The sequence below is a fragment of the Sciurus vulgaris genome, assembly GCF_902686455.1.
Source record: "Sciurus vulgaris genome assembly, chromosome: 11".
NCBI classification, from domain to species: Eukaryota; Metazoa; Chordata; class Mammalia; order Rodentia; family Sciuridae; genus Sciurus; species Sciurus vulgaris.
This window is the reverse complement of record NC_136472.1, coordinates 52846718-52865569: the sequence shown is the minus strand read 5'-3', so window position 1 is coordinate 52865569 and position 18852 is coordinate 52846718.

The following is an 18852-nucleotide window of genomic DNA, read 5'->3' as shown; positions in this document are numbered from 1 at the left end:
CAGGACTGACACGTTGTGTAACATATTCAACACTAAATAAGGTATTATGAAGAAAAAATATCAAAGGTAGAGATGGGCGTCATTCGAGGTACCTAGATTCAAAGGTAATATTTGGGATTTCTGAATCATGTCTCTTGGCCTTATCTTCAAAAAGTCACACAATGGTTGTGGGGAAAAAAAATAAAAGTAGGCAAGACCTTCTCGTATGACCAGCAGGATGAGGGACCATGAAAGGACTTGCTCTACTAGTGGGTTCCTGGATCTTTCTGTCACTGCTCCTGCCTCCCATGTGCTTCTGTCACTGGCTCTACTTCCTGATCCAGTGGAGCAGTTTGGGTTTGTGCTTCTTCTACAGCACATGTTGGTACAGCCACCACAAAACAGCTGTCTAGAGCTTTAAATTGCACAAATCCCCAGGTGCTGGGTTGAATTGCAGCTGCTCACAGCAAGATCTGAACTCTCCCTGGTCCTTTTAATAAGTTGGTTACTCTGCCTGCAAATGAATGGTTCTGGCTCTATTCCAGGCAGGGTTTAAAGGGGATGAATACACTCAAGGGACTAAGAAGTGGGAGAGGCAGAGCTGGTCATGATGACTGTGGAGCTAGGCTTGGTCAGAGCTTGTTCCAGGTGTGTGAAATCTCCAAAAGTCTCCTGTACTTGCTGTGGGAAACTTCTTGGTAGCCCTGGATAGATATTTGCAGACATGGACTCAGCTGCAGTAGCAACAGTTGCTGCCAGGTACTGAGCAATAACTGCTTCTAAATTTTCTAAGTGCCTTGAGGACAATAGAATACAAAATATCAAGGGCCCTCTTATAGAAGTTCAGTCCTCATTGTATTACTGTACATATAATCTAAAAATGGTCATAGAACCAAGGGTCATATAATCTAGGTCTTATCAGTAGTTTGGAAGAACACTTTTCCAGGTTCCAGGACTTTAAAGAAGTGTATGTATAGATTCCTGGGAGTTAGTGTGGGAATTTGTTACCATAAAAAAGTCCAATGTAGGAATCCTAAAACCTCTCAGATCAGCAATTATTGCTGTTTACTTAAAGCTTGGCAGTGAAAAGTACTTGTCTGATCCCCTCCAGGCAGATTCCTCACATCCTGTTCCTGAGGATAATGCTGTAAACACACTTCTATTGTAGACACCTCCTATCTACACCTCTGAGCTTCTGGAGAGCAGGGAGACGGACATCTTCATCTGTTGGTCGCCCAGAGCAGGGGCTTAATGAATGTTGGTTGTTTAAAGTTCTACTCTAGAATGTTATCCCACCAAGCTGACGGGGTACTTTGTTTTTTTAATCCCTTTATCTGTAGTGCCAAGCTCAATGCCTGACATATACTTGATGCTCCATGATACTAGGAAAGTGAGCTCATAATCACTCCACTTAAAATGTCATGGTTTTTGTTTTGTTTTGTTTTCCTTTAGCCAGATGACTGTTTTATTTATTCATTTTTTGAAAATACTATAATAAATGCCTACTGTGCTCTCAAGCCCTGACTTAGATGCTGGGTACATACAGTGGGTGAGAAAGAAAGAATCATTGCCCTTTTGGGGTTTATAGTCAAGCAGTAGAATGGAGCCTGGCAAAAAGCATGAGCTGTTGTTATTTATTTTTTTCTCTGTGTCCTATATATGTAGTACTTTTAATAGTTTTTGTAATTTTCTTCCCTAGGAATCCAAGTTCTCTTTCCTCCTTTCAGCCCATACGTGTGGGTCACTTGCTCTGAGTCTAGACAGCTGCACACAAGCTACACACATGATGGCTGCCCCTGCGATCCTGGCAACACAGCCAACTATTTACTCATGCCGTTCCTCTTCTATTCTTTCCCTTTCTTCATCCTCTTTTCCTTTTCCAGAGATGTGGACTTCATGGGATAAATTGTCTACTTCTCCGAGTCCTCCCAAGAGGGCTGCTTTGGAGTCTCTGGGAGCAGCCCTGTTCTCCTGGAATGACTGATCAGTCAGCATAATGGAGTGAAGCTTCAGCAGGCTTTCTTTCATAGGTTTCAGAGTTAGCACTGGAATGACAGAACGGGCTACTGATGGGCTATGTTGGGCTGGGGCATCCCTTCCCCCAAAAAGCTACAGGCAGTTACCACACACTCTAAGAGCCCACTTCCCTTAAACCTGAATGGTTTCTTCCAACTCCTTGGCACTTGTGAATACCCCCTCAGAGTCATAGTTTTCAGGATCTGAATTGACTTAATATGCCCCACGATACCCACAGATTTATTATGGTAGAGTTTTACTGCTTACTGTGCTAGTTTGTCATACAGCACAGAAATGGAACAGGACCTATGTAAACTTGTTTGTTGACAAAAAGTTTTGCAAAAGAAGTGGACAGCTCTCCTCTCGGCCTTAATTGAAATTGTTCAATAAAATTCACAGCATTTATCAATATGGAAATTGACTGGAATAAATTAACCCACTTGTGGTTATAGTTATTAATGAATTACAGTTTTCCCACAAAGTGGATAGTTCTATAGTGCTTTTTAAATAGTGCTAAGCCTTGTTCCAAATTCAGTCTTTGAAATAAAAATGTATAACAATGCATTAAATAATGTATAATTGAAGAAGATCAAATTGCATATTTTTTTAATCAGCAAAGAGAAAGGTAATTGTTAACCCCAAATTTTGGCTGCTAGTTAGCCTCATTGTGATGGCAGTGACATATCTGCTTTAAAGCGTGGATGGCTGTTTTTGGAGAAACTCAGGGTCTGGAAAATGGAGAGGCTCCTCTGGTCAGTCATCCTTCCTGGAACTGGGAAAGGATGTGGACCAAAGTTAAGATTTTGGTGTGAAAGAGAACTTGCTTGTTAAAAGCCCTTCTCATCATTAGATCTGTGCAGCCTTAGGCAAATTATTTAACTTCTCTCCATCTCCTTTCCCTTTAAATGGGGAATTAAAATACAAACCTTGAAAAGTCCTCATGAAGATTAGATGAGTTAATGGATGCAAAGTGCTTTGCACAATGTTTAGCACATGGTAAGTACTCAATTGCAGTTATTGTTACATACAGTATAATCCCAACCAATCTAGATGTATGCGTATCTGTTTTTGTTTTTATTTTGCTTGTTTCCAGAGAAATTTCCAATAGCCAGGTCATGTCTAAGAACCTTTGTCCAGAAAATGATGTCTTCCAACCATCTGAATCTGTGTCCTCCCCATCTCTCCCCACCTCCCAGGGGCCCCTACTGCAGGTGCAGCTGTGCTCAGTGCTCAGCTGTCCGGGGAATGCCCAATGTCTTTAGAAGCCTTGCACCTAGAGTTCTGCTTTACATATATATTTTTAAGGATTCATTTATAGACATGCTTGAGAAAGATACTTTGAAGAAGAAAAAATACTTTAAGATGGCATGTTCTTATCTCTCGCTAGCATTGGTAAGTGCATCATAATTCAAGATTTTTTATTATTTGCTATCTTGGTAAATATTGCCTTTCCTGTCTCTGCTCCCAGCACACACAGATCTCTTCACTGCTCTCAGTGCAGAACAGAAGTAGAATTAGATTCAGTTAATACTTGCCAACTGGCTTCGAATCTGAAGACTCCAGCTCTAGCTCCTACTCTGGCACTTAGTAGCTCTGCAACTTCATATTGGAACCACAGTTTCCTCCTCCATGAATGGAGTTGGCAATATCTGTGACATAGACTTCATTGCTGGTGTGGGACCAACCTAGGCAACATGTGTAAAAAATACAGTGTGAAAGTGTTAACTGCTATTATAAAGAAATAGTCTTGTTGATGTGATCCAGTCTCTTGCTAGCTTCTGGGTTTCCACTGAAGGAGCAGTGACACTGTGTGTGATAGTAGACAAGTCACTCAACTCCTGTGCGCTGCATTTGTTTCAATGCAAGTCAAGAATAGACTTGATTACTTGGTTCTCTGGATGTTGTATGATTCTACATTAATGCTGAACTTCCCTTGGAAACCAGGAAAAATATAGGGTTTGACATTTAGTGAATTAGGATCAATCTCCTACTTCACAGCTCACTGTTTTTCTGTGTCTCTAGACCCTTAAAGGATTATCTCCAGAGGGTTCAGGGTACTTTTGAAAACAACCAGCAGTTTGGCTGCAGGGCAATTCCTTGCAATAAGATGTCAGCTGTGGGCAGAGCCCTGCAGTGACAGAAAATGGATCAGGCCAAGATTCAGGTCTGTAGTTTTCAAACTCCAATGCTCATTTGTTAGAATTGGCTTGCTTTTGTATGTTGAATTTTTATTGATTAAATAAACAGCAGGGCATCAGGAGCTGGGTGGTGTGCCTGTCCCCCTGGGGTGGGGTCTGTTGCTCTCCAGGGGTAGCTGCAGCGTTTCAGGCAGGCCTGCCCCCTGGCGCCTGGCGGGGCCAGTGATGTGCAGCTGTGTCAATAGGCCTTTGAAGTTCACTCACCAGCTGACTAGTCAGCAGCCCCTAGGATGTCACCACAACCTTTGTCACAGGAAATCAAGAAAGGCATGTGGAAGCTAGCATTGCTGGAGGGGTGGGAAAAGAAAAATGATGCGTCCTTGATGAAAACATGGAAGAAATGCACCCAAATTCACAGTGTAAGTCCATCTGGGATTGTTGCTCATTACTCTCCCACCTCAGGCTCCACTACAGCACAGTAGGCCAGTTTCTTTTATCCTGACCAGAAAAGCTGTTCTGCAGGACTTCATCATGGCGAGAGTCTGCTGGTAATGTGCACTGTGCAAGTAAGTACTCTACATGAGTATTGTGCTCACTTGTGAATCTTCCCAAGGTCCCTGAGAAGTCTGATGTTTTTATACCAATTTTGCAAAGGCTGAAATAGCACTGGGAAGGGTGGAGCTCGCTAGAGTAACACAGCTGACAGGGAACCCCTCACTGTCCACTCTCTGACTCTCAAGTCTGTGTTCAGAACGCCTGCCCTTAGTGCCTTCCACTCCATGGAGATCCTTGTTTGAATTTTGTCCCAGGTAACTAGGAATCAGTCTCTGATTGACCAGCATGGCTCCTTTTCTTCTTTGCTGCTCAAATTCAAAACTTTATTTCTCAGGCTCTCCTCAAAGCTCCTTTACAGGTTTGTCCATCACTTCTTACAATAATTTAAGTGCCTTGACTTTGTTGACTTCAGCATCTTTACTTATGAAGTATCCTCTGCCTAAAATGTTCCATGCCTTCCCACCTAATCCTGCCCTGTTAAAACTCTCTTTTGTTAAGAATCTCTAGTTACCTTGCAAGAATGATCCCCCTCAAGCATTTTGTAACACTTAAACGGTACATCTTAACACATTATTTCACTGTATTTATTTGTATGCCAAGAGAAAAACATAGTAAAAAATAAGTCACTTATTGAGAATTTCCCATGTGCTAGTGTTCTATTTTATTTTAATTTATTCTTTTTAGGTATATATGACAGTAGAGTACATTTTGACATATTATACATACATGGAGTATAACTTATTCTAATTAGGATTCCATTCTTGTACATGATGTGGAGTTTCACTGGTCATGCATGCATATATGAACATAGGAAAGTTATTTCAATCAGACAGTGTTTTTGGTGCTGTTAAAAGTAATTCTTCCTTTAAGCCTTGCAACAACCCTTGTAGTAGTTGATATTATGTCTTCATGACAGATAAGGAAATCTAGGCACAAATAGTTGAACTAACTTTTCAGAGAATTAGTGATGGACCCAGTGTTCGACTAAGCAGTCTGCCTCCAGCACCCAAGTTCCCACTACAGTCACCTCTCCAGGACATTTTTTCCCCCCATTTAGGAGGTCCTGGAAGGCTCATAGGCATACTCTTAAAAAAGCTACTTCATGGACTTACAGATTTAGTAATGTGCATCAGGCAATTCAGGATATTGGAACAAGTGGACAATACTCTGACCAAGTGGATGTACAGGTATGCCAGTCAAACAGAGATGCTCTTCAGCAACTTGCACCTGGCAAATTGGTGAGCCAATATAACCAGCTTCCCAATGCCAATGTTCCCAGTTGACAGGTGCTGTGTAAAAATGAAGCATGTTTTCCGTGTTCCATAAAATGTAACTTCATTACACAGTAGTCAGACTATGGGCCTGGGACTCCTTTAACACTCCAGCTTTGGCATAAGATGATTACCTGGTTAATAATCCTAATCGGTCTAGTGCATGCACCCTATGTTTATCACTCCTGTCTTATAATTAACTTTATATTTCCCTTAACTTTACAACTCAATCTGTGCACCAGAGCAACTGCAAACCCATATTTATCTAATTTAGCAAACATTTGCATGCACTGCAATTAGACTCACATGTTGTGTGATCAACGTCCTTTGCTAATTGCATAATTCCTTTTGAGTTTAATCATCAGATGGCATCCTTCATTTTTTTTTTTTTTTTTTTTAATATCTTATGTGGTTTGCTGTCGGTTGTGAACTGCATGTGGAATCTCAGGTTGAGGCATTTGCAGTCATAGAACCAGAGACATGGCTAGAGTCACAGACAAGGGAAGAACCATTTTCCTGTGTACAGGTGTGAAGAAACATACCCAAGGACATTAAGGGACTCCACGAAGCTATTATTAACAGTTCCTGAAGATGGGAAAGGATGAACACATCTGCAAAGAATATCGTCCAGACCATCTCAGTGTAGAAATTCCATGAATAATTCAAGCCGGTTCTGACAAATAACACAGAGCTTGAGTCTGGACAAGATTAGTCTGAGCCTAAAAGAAATCAGGTGACGGGCAAGGAAGACTCTTAGGATATTCTGAAATGACAGCCCTTAGCAATTGCTTTTCAGCTTCAGGCTGCTTATTGCTAGCAGATGTGTCATTATAAGGAAGGCTGGTTACATACTTTTCCCTTCCTTCTGCCTCTTTTTGTAAATATTTTTTGTTTCTTTATCAAGCTAGATTAGAACAGAGTAGAGGCTTCATTCAGAAATTAAGGATTAGCATGGAAAACATCAGAGTATTTGAACTGAAAGGGAACTCCAGGTTTTAAAATTTATTTTCCTTTTACAAGGAAGCTCAGAAGGGCGTATCTAAAGTCACATTGTTTAGTTGCGGATCTGGGACTGGAATTCTGGGACTGGAATCGATGCCTCTTGACCTACAGTCCAGGTGTTTCTCACCACAGTGCTCTGCTAAGGGAGAGACCAAGTGGCAGGGGTGTTCCTCCACTCCCTTCTGTGTGTGACACAGTACCCTCACATAGTGCCATGGAGCACCTGGTCCTGGGCTAGGGGTGTAGAGATGCAGATGTTCAGACCTCAAATTTGGGGGGGGATGCAAGAGCCAGGGTAGGGGGATTTGCCAGGATGGAAGAGACACTACTTCCCAATGTGGAGATTTTGAACTCTGGATTTAAGAGAAGGTAGAGGAGCCCAACCAAGTGCCTGGCCCTTAGAAGGGATGCTGCTGATAGTTGCTGGATGAACAAGGGCACTGGCAAAGGGCTGAGGACAGGGTGATGAGGTCAGAAAGATAAGAACTAGCTGTTGCCACTCCCAGTTTCTTTGTTTAGAAGGCACAGGGAATCATGAGAGGTCCCGCCTCATGACATTATCCCATCTACCCAGGAAGAAAGATGTGATCGCTAATGTGGACGCACTGAGAACTGCCAGGGCCAGAAAATATGGTCCAGTGGTATGTTTGGAAAGAACAGGAGAGTGGCTGTTAGCCTCTGCCACATCTGCCCAGCTGGGTAACCTTTCCATTGCTGCCACAGCAATAGCTGTGTCCTGCTCCCTGAGACCATAGCAGCCAAGACAGACCTCTGCCATGGTGCTCGCCATCCTTCATCAGATACACCTTCCTATCTCCTGACTCCTAACAATACCTAGGAAATAGTATGTGCTCAACAGGTGAAGGAATGAAAACATGTCGAATACACTGTTCGCTCTCACCAAGTCTGCAGGGTGAGATGATATATGGAATGGACAAAGTAGTATTAAAATATTTTAATAGCCTATATAGATAGACCAAAACAGTAGGGTTAAATTCATCTAGTAGAAATGTAACACAAAGCCTGTTTTTTTTTTTTTTTAACCCAAACCAAAAGTGAGTGAAATTTGAGGGAGTACAGTCTGTTTTTAAAAGCCAAAAAGTCCATAGCTCAACATGAAATGCAATTTTTCATGTAGCTACTAAAATGGGGTCAGGCTTCATAAGTAGAAGCCAGATTCACATCAATGCCAGGGATGCCCTCTGTAGTTTTGAGCCAGGTCAGGTCATGTCTCGGGCTTGCTGTTCACTTGGGGTTCTGTTAATAGCTACACCTTGCCCTGGATCCAGCACTTTAGTTTACAGAGTATTTTTCTGGGCACTACCATGTTACATTGTCCTATAAAATTGACTTGCTCAAGGTCACCCAGCCAGTGAGGGGTGGAGCTCAGCCTCTGAACCCTTGTACATACTTTCTGCCACATCATGCTCTCTTTATGCAGACCAGAGCCCCCGCTGGCAGCGTCTAAAAGCAAGGCCTGCATGACGCTTGTCAAACGCTGTCAACGGTGGACACGCTCAGATGGGCACCTGACAGTCATGGTTCAGAAACCACTTTTCCTAACTTGAGGGTATGTGGGGGGAGCTTTGATGGGCAGCTCACATCCACCAGCATGGTGACCCTGGCTTGTTTCAGAACTGACAACTGACAAGCATTGAACATTGCTTCTGAACGAGCCCGGGAAAGGAGAAATCTCCAATCTTAAGTCTTTTGATAACTTTGGAAAGGATCTGTGAGTGGGGGCTGTTAGGGGGAAAGAGCTAACATTTTTCAGCTGCCTATTAGGTCCCTGGCTCTAGTTTACCTTTGTTTAGGTTTCTTGTATGTAGCACAGGACTTGCCTCTGTCTCTGTAGCATCACTGTTTATCCTGGTCACCATTTGGCTCTGACCTTGGTATTGGGTTGTTGTAATTTTCTGTCACATCCATAAGGTCTCTACCAGTGGCCTTATCCATAGTTTCAAAAAGAACCTGTGAGGCAGGTAGGGCAGGGATCATTCCTTTATTTCACAATGAGGACACAAGATCGGGTGTCCAGCCATCTAGCCATCCAGCCATCCATTCATTCATCAACTATTTATTAAGATGCTTCTGTGTGCTAGGAATTATGCAATGCACTGTAGAAGCAAAAATGTCTGGAAAGCTTTTGGGGGATATGTATAAGCTCACAGGTGTAAAGGAGGCATCAGAGTTGCTGCTTTTTTAGTGGGAAGGCCACATAGTCATATGAGGGGGCGTCATGGCAGATTGTGACCAGTAGATGGCACTCAGAGTCCCAGGAGGCTCAAGAGTCCCTCCAAGCCAAGCTTTCATTTTATATTCATTATTGTATTTAAAATCAAATTCTAAGACATATTGAAAGGCTGTATTCAATTTGATTTTAATTCCATTTATTTGCCATTAATTATTCCATGCTCTTCTAAAAATGGTCAAATTAAATCGAGTTGTGTGACGGCTTCCTGGGTAAGTGAAAGACACATCCAGGAAATTGGACTCCTAAATAACTTAGCACCTCTGGTGATTTGTGTTAGGCCCTGGATTCCTCTCTTAGGAGTCTATTGGGTAAAGATCTGGAAGGATTCTCACTGTTAGATTAGTTGAGATATTTCCCAGTGGTGGAAATAATAGATGATTTAAAAATACTGTTTTATACTTGTCCAGGCTTGTTTTTTTTTTTTCTTTCTTTCTTTCTTTTTTTTTTTTTAACAATCAGATGCTTTACTTTGCCTCTTTCATTAAAGTTTTACCTACAAATGGAAAAGTACACAAATATTGTGTAAATAGCTTGTTGAATTTTTATATCTTCATGCACATGTGTAATCACCACCCAGATCAAGATATGGAATATTACCAGAAAGTTTCCTCATATGCCTTCCCAATGACCCCACCCCATCTTATGACTTCTATTGTCATAGATTAGCTTTGATTATTTTTGAACTTAAAGTATGTGGAATCATACAGGATGTTCTCTTTTGTGTCTGTACTCTGACTCAATATTATTTATATAAGTTGATATATACAAAAACTCATCAAGCTATTATGTGGTTATGTATATTAGAATCTGTTCTTTTTCATTGATGTGTAGTATTCCATTACATTAATGTATTGCAAATAGGTATTTTATAATAAAAAATTACTAAAAATGCTTAAATATACGGAAACTGCTTCCATAACGGAGGTCAAGGAGATGTTTCAACAGCAAGACAAACCTCAGGAGACACCAAATAGATTGACATGCAGGAATTGGACTCAGAAGCACAGGGTCTTTGAGAAAAGGAATAACAAGAGCAATGAGGGATCAGGGGTTCTAACTCACAAGAAGCTTTTAGTGAACTGCTCAGTAGTGGGTAGGGCTAGTTCTAGCTCTCCAACTGGTTGTGTGCCTTTGGAGCAAGTTATTGAAGTTCTTTATTCTCAGTGAGCATGACTTTCTTATCTGTGAAACATATAGAGTTGTCAGAACTAGGGGAAAAAAGAAAAGAAAAAAAACAAGATGCCCAGTTAAATTTTAATTTCATTTCTTAGTATACTTATGTCCTGAGTGTTACATGGGACATACTCATACTGAAAAATTACTGCTTATTTGCAATTCAAATTTAATGGCATTTATGGGCAGATATCTTTTTTGCAATGCATGATAACACAATTGCTTGTAGGTTAAAAAGCTTTGTGCAGACAAAAGAAAATAGTACCAGAGAAGCAGGGAGGAGGACCCTGGGTCTGGAGCTGAGTTGTGTGAACCCCAGCAGGATAGGCACCTTCCCCTCTATTCAGTACCCCCATTACCGCAGTGGATGACACCCAGACACACTTGCACGTCATCTGTTGAATCACAATGGATTTGGGTCCCCAATGGGGCCCTTGCCTGCTTTCGACCTTAGGTAAGCTGTGCAATCACTGTGTTTCCGTTTTCTTCCTGCATTCATTCAACAAGTCCTGAAGGGACCTAACTCTGTGCCAGGTGTTAGGGAGAGGTTTGGTGAACTGGGCTTTAGCCCTCTTGGAGTTTGTATTATAGAAAGGAAAGAGAGAAAGTGAACAAGTACACAAATAAATAAAAAGTCATTCCTGGTAGTGAGGAGCGCTGTGGTGGAAACAGCACACGGTAACAGCCTCCACGATGTGAGATGATGGGGTGGCTGGAATGGTCACTCTAGGGAGGTGACCCCAAGAAGGGCAGGGAGTCATCCCCACAAGGAGCCCAGAGAACAGTCTGGGGCAGAAGAAAAGCAGATGAGAAAACCCACTCTCTAAGTGTAAAGGGTCAAGTGAAAGAAAATTGATTTGTGAAATTTTCGTGTTCTCACAAATAAAACAGCACACTTCTCATGGTGCCTCAACTCCAGTCCCCAGATGATCTGGAAACTGGGGACCATTTGATTCTTTGGGTTCAGTGCAGATCTGCTCAGAGCACAGCCTGTGGACCCAGAGTTCCCACCTGTCCTTGGGGAGGTCAGTGCAAACATCCTAGTGCATTCTGTATTCGATAATGTCTTCCCCAATTTCTTTCTCTGTTGTCAATCTCAATGGACTGAGGGGGAAAAGTGTGCACACACACACACACACACACACACACACACACAAACCCACTGGTCCTTTGCCACAGATAGATTGAGAAGTTTGGGTATAGTTAAGCTGACAAGAAGCTGGAATGTATTGCAGTTGAGTCTCTTTCTAGCTGGTTGGCCCTAATTAAGTTGCATAATCTCTCTGTGCTTTGATCCTGCACCTATAAAATGCACCTCAAAGCCACCTGTTAAGTCTTTGCAGTGCCAGTGAGCTTACCTATATAAAGCACCCAACACAGTGATACAAAAGTGTTAACTCTCCCTATTATGATTACTAGTATCATTTGTTCCATCAATAAATACTTACCTAGTGCCTCCTAGGTGCTAAGACTTGTTTTAGGAATAGCAGATACCGGACAAAATGTAAGACCCACTTCCCCCTAGTTTCCACAGGGGAGAGCGAGCAATAAATGAACAAGCAAAACAACTATCTCTCAGATGGTGATAATTGCTGTGGAGGCAAAACATAGGAGGGGAAGGAAAGAGAGGGGTGGGGCTGGGCCTCACCGAGAAGAGAGGAAAGAAGTGAGAGGGAGCCAATCAGATGTCTGGAGAGTGTTCTGGGTCGTTTAGACAGCACATGCAAAGGCCCTAAGGTGGGCCTGTCCCCTGCCTTAGTGCTCTAGGGAACAGCAAGGAGGCCAGTATGACAGAAGTCAGAGGGGGGAGGAAGGCAGGAGAAGGGGCTTTGTCCTCTGGTCATGCCCAGAACCATGGGCTCAGCAGACCCTTGAGAACGGCTTGGTCTTGGTGGAGGTTCCTTGCAGGGCCTTGAGTCTGAGGCCCAGTTCTGGTTATGTTCTGTTTCCCAACCAAAACCCACACATAGGGTCATTAACTCTCCTGCTCAGTGCTTAGCTGAAGGCACGGTGGTGCTTACGTATCCAGCCCCCCTCGGAGCCTCCGATGGATGTCTTCAGCTGGAAGGATCGTTCAGTAAAACAGCCTGGCACCTGTGCCTTTCTAGCGCCCTCTCCCTGTCTCTCTTTCTCACAGTGTTGTGGATGGAGCCAGGCCCCAAAGGCCTGCAACTCCCTGCTGCTTAGCTCTACCCCAGCCCACACCTGGGCCTCTCAATGTGCTTGGGCTGCTTCTTTCTCTATGTGTCTGCAGTGGATCTGAATTTTTCATGGTTTCTGAATTTGTGAATTCACCTATTTACTAAGATTAATTTGTAGCCCCTAAATCAATACAGTCATTTTTGGACATGTGCAGAGTAGAAAGATTCAAGTCACCCATCTGCACATTCCCAGCTGAGGCAAAGCCGGTGATGCTCCGCGTTCTTGTTTCAGTCACGTGAGCCAGTGTCCTCGCAGTCTATGTAGTGCCAGTTTTTGGCGTTCTTGTGCTTTATGTTAATGATTTCACTGTTTGAAATGTTACCCAGGTGCTTGCTGAAGTGCTGGCTAGTGTTTCTAAGTGCAGGTCTGCCTTGTTCCTTACAGAGAAAATACTTGTGTGTGACAGGCTTTGTACAGACCTGAGTTCCAGTGCTGTTGGCCAGGAGTTTGGCATTATTAGCAGTGTGCAGTTATTATGGATTAGGTGGGAGGTGTCTCCCAAAAGCTCACGTTTGGGATAATGCAAGAGGGCTTAGAGGTGAAATTACTGGGTTATGAGAACTCAACCTAATCAGTACATTAATCCTCTGATACGGATGAATCGGGTGGTGACTGAAAGCAGGTAGGGTGTGGCTAGAGGAGGTGCGTCGTCCAGGGCTTGCCTTGGGTGTATATATTTGTGAGCTGGGCTTAGTCTCTCGGCTTCATGCTGGCCTTATCCCAAGCTTGCTTCCCTCCACCACACTCTTCCACCAGGATGTCCTGCCTTGCCTCGAGCCCTCAGGAATGGAGCTGGCTGTCTGTGGACTGAGACCTTTGAAACCATGAGCCCCCAAATAAACTTTTCCTCCTCTACAATTGTTCTGGTCGGGTCTTTTAATCACAGCAGTGAAAAAGCTGACTAAAACAGCAGTCTATTCAATAAGTTGTCTTCAAGCAGAAATGCACATCAAACAAGGTCGTGTATCTGTGAGCTGATGAAGATGCAGTGGCCAGACGCTCACAAGGACCAGACCATGTATTTCCCCCAGAAGCAAAGTTTCCAAATCAACTCACTCAGTGTTAGTGGTGACTTCACGGACATACCTACTGTGAATAGCAAGAATCGACTGGATACAGCCAAACCGTTTTCCAGAGAAGTCCAGTCAATTTACACTGTACTAGCAGCACATAACAAAACCAGACTCACTCCACACCGGCCAGCATGAGACACTATCATTAAAAACAGCAGCAACCACAAAACTTTCCTAATTTGAAAGGTGGAAAGAGACTCTAGTTCTAATGTGTGTTTTATTGACTCCCAGTGAGGTTGGATGTTTCTCCTTTTAATGTCTGTGCTCCTTGATGACTGTCTATCACGTTTCAGGACAAACTTCTTGAGTCCTTTCTGAGAAGAAGGAAGGATCGCAATGCCATCAGGGACACATGCCTGATCATAGGATTTTCTTCAGGTTAAGAGAAACCACCGCAGATCGAGTCCCTGGCATGTAGAAGCACTGTGCCGGGCTTCTCTGCGTCCCAGCCCGTTACTGCGCCCCTAGGGTAACGGCCAGCTCCATGTGACACCATGCTCCCACTAGCAGTCGTGACAGCAGAGCCTTCGGTTCAGACGGCTGCAGTCCGGAAAGAAATGTCAGCAATGTCCTGTGGGATCTGGAGCTTCTTTTTAAATAGGTGTCTCAGTTTCCTCACCTGTAACGATGGCGATGATAATGATAATACCTTAGCTCTTCAGTCCCACAGGTGAATAAAATGAGTTAGTACGTGAAAACCTCCTAGAACAGAGCCCTGCAAATGAAATGGCCCCGTGCACATCGGATGTGGCTAAGTACCAAGAACCAGAGACGACAGTACGTAATCTTTGTCCTAGGAAACTTGTTGAGAAAACAGGATTTACACCCATGATAAAACCAAAGCTCTTTCTAGATTGGTAGTCGTGGTTTAGTAGGAAAAAAACACAGGCATTTTCTCCTGTCAGGAATTCTAGTTATTTTCCCGTTCCTGGGTTCTTGGCCTTTAGTCACTTCACCTCTTTGGATCTCAATGTCTACAAGAGAGGCAAATCCCTGCTGGGCGTGGTGGCACACATCTGTAATCCCAGTAACTCGAGAAGCTGAGGCAGGAGATGGCAGATTTGAAGACAGCTTTAGCAACTTAGCGAGACCCTGTCTCAAAATTAAAAAAGGTCTTGGGATATGACTCTGTGGTTAAGCTCCCCTGGGCTCGGTGTGCATTACCACGTTTCTTGTTTGGTCTTCACAGCATCCGTGCAACATGAGTCTGTTTTACCCATGGGATGGCGTAACTTGGAGGCTGAGCGCTCTGGGATCCTGTTGCTACTGAGAGGAAGAACTTTTGGTCCCAGGGCCGTGCTCTTGCCACATCACTGTTGACTCTGGTATAAAATGAGGGGTTTGGTTTGGAGGGCTGTCTGGCCCCTGCCAGCCAGAAGCCTATGAAGATTGGACAGGAAGAGATGTGGGGTAGGGAACCTAATTTACTTAGTGGGTGCCTCTTCATGGTTGGTTAAACCTACAAATGCTTCTTGATGCTATTGCTGAATGCTTTGCTGCTTCTGAATGTCACCTTTCAGTTCCCATGGAGAAAGTGACTTTCAGACTGGTTTTCTGTCTGGACATTCTTTGGCCTATTGATGTGAGCAGAATCAACACATGCATTTTCCTCTGCTTGTTCTTTCTGGCTTCTCTGAAGCTGAAGTAAACGACTCTTCCTTGGGAGCTGTTCTGAGCTTTGAAAAATTAGGCAAGTCTGATCTCTATTTGCAGCCACTGGGCAATGGACTACATTGTGCCCCATCCTCTCTCATCCCCTGGCTCCCATGAGGACAGTTAAGTTCCTCCTCCTGCCTCCACTTCCTTCTAGCCAAGCCAGTGCATCAAGCTCACCTAGAGAGCATGTTCTTGTGCCATAGTCCCTACCCTTTGGCAAGGTCAAACATCACTCTGCTATTTGGTACTTGCTGGCCAAATATCCTGATTACTTTTTGGCCATGTCTTAAGTATGGTATTAAGTTTTAGACTTATTGTTTTTTTTCCCCCAAAATTGTGGCTATTTGGTTGTCGCAAGCCAAAGCCTATAGAATTTGAAATAAACTTTGTTTTCTCATGTCCCTACTATTCCAAGTGGCAGGTCTAAAAAATGGCCTCCGCAGCTCTGGAGTTGTCACTTTAGCCCATTCAGGGGAGAAAGGATTATGTGCCATGTCAATTGTCCTATTTTGCTGTTTTTTCTCATTGTCCTTTTTAGCAATGAACAAGACAAAGTTGATGGCCTCTGTGTGTGTGTGCACGTTTGTGTGTATATATGTTTGTGCATGTATGTTTTTGTTATATATATGTGTGTGTTTGTGTGTGTGTGCAATTGCATGCACATGCAGAAGCAAATGCATCCACTGGTAAAAAAAAAAAAAAAAAAATGAGCCAGAGAATGCAGTAAGTCTCACTTAGCTGGTGACCTTCTCCCCCTCTTTTGAGGTTCTCCGTGAAGACTTCCTCTGGGAAGCTCCCTGGCAGGCCCTGCAGCTGGGGCTGTCTTTATTCTTGTGCTGCTCCTTCTGTAGGCCTTGACTATAACTCAGCATCTTACACTCAATCCAATTCTCTTCAGGCTTGTTTCTCACCTGACTATAGGTTTCTTGAGATCAGAGACTAAGTCTTCATTATCTTCATTTTCCCAGCTTCAGGGAGAAAGCTAGCACAGTAGGAGTTTTGAAAATATTTGCCGAGGGAATGAATGTGTGAAGGAATGAATGAAGTGGTAGGTGGGTGTTCCCTGTGTGTGCCTGGCCTCTGTCCAGACCCCATTTGTACCAGTCTGAGAAGCAGATTCTAGTTGGATAGTAGGAGAAGCTGGCTAGAAGTTCATCCTGGCTGGGGGAGGAGGGCTGGTGGGCAGGTCTAGACAGAATGGCTGAGATAGGAGTGCTGGGGGTGGAGAATAGATCTGGGTGGGGCATGCACAGTGGTGCCGGGCAGCCAGCATGTCTGATATGATAATGGGCAGCCAGTTCATGTGGCTTCTGCGAGGCCAAGGATAGCTCAGAGCTTTCCAGCTGACCCTGCCTGGGCCAGAAAGTTTCATTTTCTGGCAGGAACAGTGACAACAACAACACAGAAGTCTATAGAGAAGCCTTGTCTCTGTTAGCTCACAACCATATACAGTTCATTCATTATCCAGTCGACAAGTACTCTTTGACCCCTTACAAGGACCAGGGACTAAGGTCTTGATGCCTCAGTCATCCCCAGCAAGTTCCATCAACATCCCTTCAACTCAGCAGGGGATCAGCTACTCGAATACCTCTCTAGCTTTATCGTCAGTGCTAACAGTACTGCCTGGGACAGAGCAGATGCTCACTAAGAGCATGAATGGCTGGATTAATATGCAGTTCTATTGTTTCCCCACTTAACAAACCAGAATATCACCCAAGAAAACCAGCTCTGGAATTCTGCTTCAGCGTGTGCTCACTTTTGAGACCATATGGCTCTGGTCTGAAGCTGAGTTTCTGAGACTCTGCAGTTTTGCAGTCTGGTAAATTTCTAAACTAAAAATGCCAAAAAAAAAATTGGGGAAAGAGGTCAAACGTTGCCAGCTTTTAACTTTTCCAAGTTAGAAGATGGAGCAAGATATTACTGTTATTTCACAAGAGAATAATTTTAACACTCCAATTGTATGAAACATGATGCCTGAATTTTTAAAATTTGGGTATTTTGGATCTCTAGAAAAGTCACTATGTTATTCTTATATTTCTGGTCTATTTTTATTTATTTATTTTTTTCTCCTCTGAGGTGCCAGGGATTTGAACCATGGCCCTTGCGCATGCTAGGCAAGCACTCTCCAAAACAAGTATTTCTTCAGCTCCTCTGATTTACTTTTTTTAATTGACATAACAGCTCTACATCCTATGGGATACAGTATAATATTGTGGTTCATTGTCTCAGACATTTATAATTTCTTTTTGATGAGAACATTCAAAATCCTTTTTCTAGCTATTTTAAATTATGCTACTTGGTGTTGGAACACCCAAACTTGTTCCTCCTATGTGACTGTTACTTTACATCAATTAACCAATCCCCCCACATTCACCTAATGTCCCTTCCCTCTCCCACTTGTGGTGACCATTATTCTGCTCTCTACTTCCATGAGCTTAACTTTTTAATATTCTGTGAGTGAGTCATGTGTTGTTTATCTGTCCTGACCTCGTTTATTCACCTAAAATTATGATCTTCAGGTCTACCTTTACTGCCATAGATGACAGGATTTTGTCCTTTGTTTTGTGGCTGAATGCTGTTCCCTGTGTGTGTGTGTGTGTGTACACCAATAATGCTTTTTTCCTCCATTCATCCAACAATGGATACCTGGGCTGATCCTATATCTTGACTCTTGTGAATAGTGCTTCAGTAAACTTGGGAGTGCAGGATCTCTTTGATGCACTGATTTCATTTCCTTTGATATATGCACAGTAGTGGGATTGCTGGATCACTTGGTAGGTGTATATTTTATTCTTTCGAGGAGCCCCATATTGTTTTCCAGCCAGCGGTACTAATTCTCATTCCCACCAGCAGCGTGTGAGTTCCCCTTTCTCCATATCCTCACCAACATTAGTCATTTGTTTTTTTGTCTTTTTGCTTATAGTCGTTCTTTTTTTCCCCATTTTTAAGTTGGTGCGTTATAATCGTACACAATGGTGGGATTTGTTGCTGCCTATTTATACATGCACACAATATAACAGCATGATTTGATCAATGGTGTTCCCCAGTGTTTCCCTTTCCCTCACCCTAGTCCCTTTCCTCTACTCTACTGATCTCCCTCCAATTTTCATGAGATTCCCTCCACCTTGCTTTTTCTTTCTCCTCTCCAGCTTCCACATAGGAGAGAAAACACACCACCCTTAACTGACTTTGGCTTATTTTGCTTAACATAATGTTCTCAGGTTCCATTCATTTTCCTGCAAGTGACATAATTTCGTTCCTTATGACTGAAAAGAACTCCGTTGCTTATAGCCATTCTTACAGGAGTGAGATGATGTCTCCTTGTGCTTTTGATTTGAGAAAACTTCCCTGATTAACACTGAAGAGACAAATTGAGGTTTGGATGGCATGTGGGAGTCAGTCACTCAATTTCTTCCCTATTTCTCTCCCTAGTTCTCGTTAGTTTTCTCTTTTTCACCACACACACACACACACACGCACACGCGCACACACACACACGCACACACACACACATACACAGCAGGCACATATTA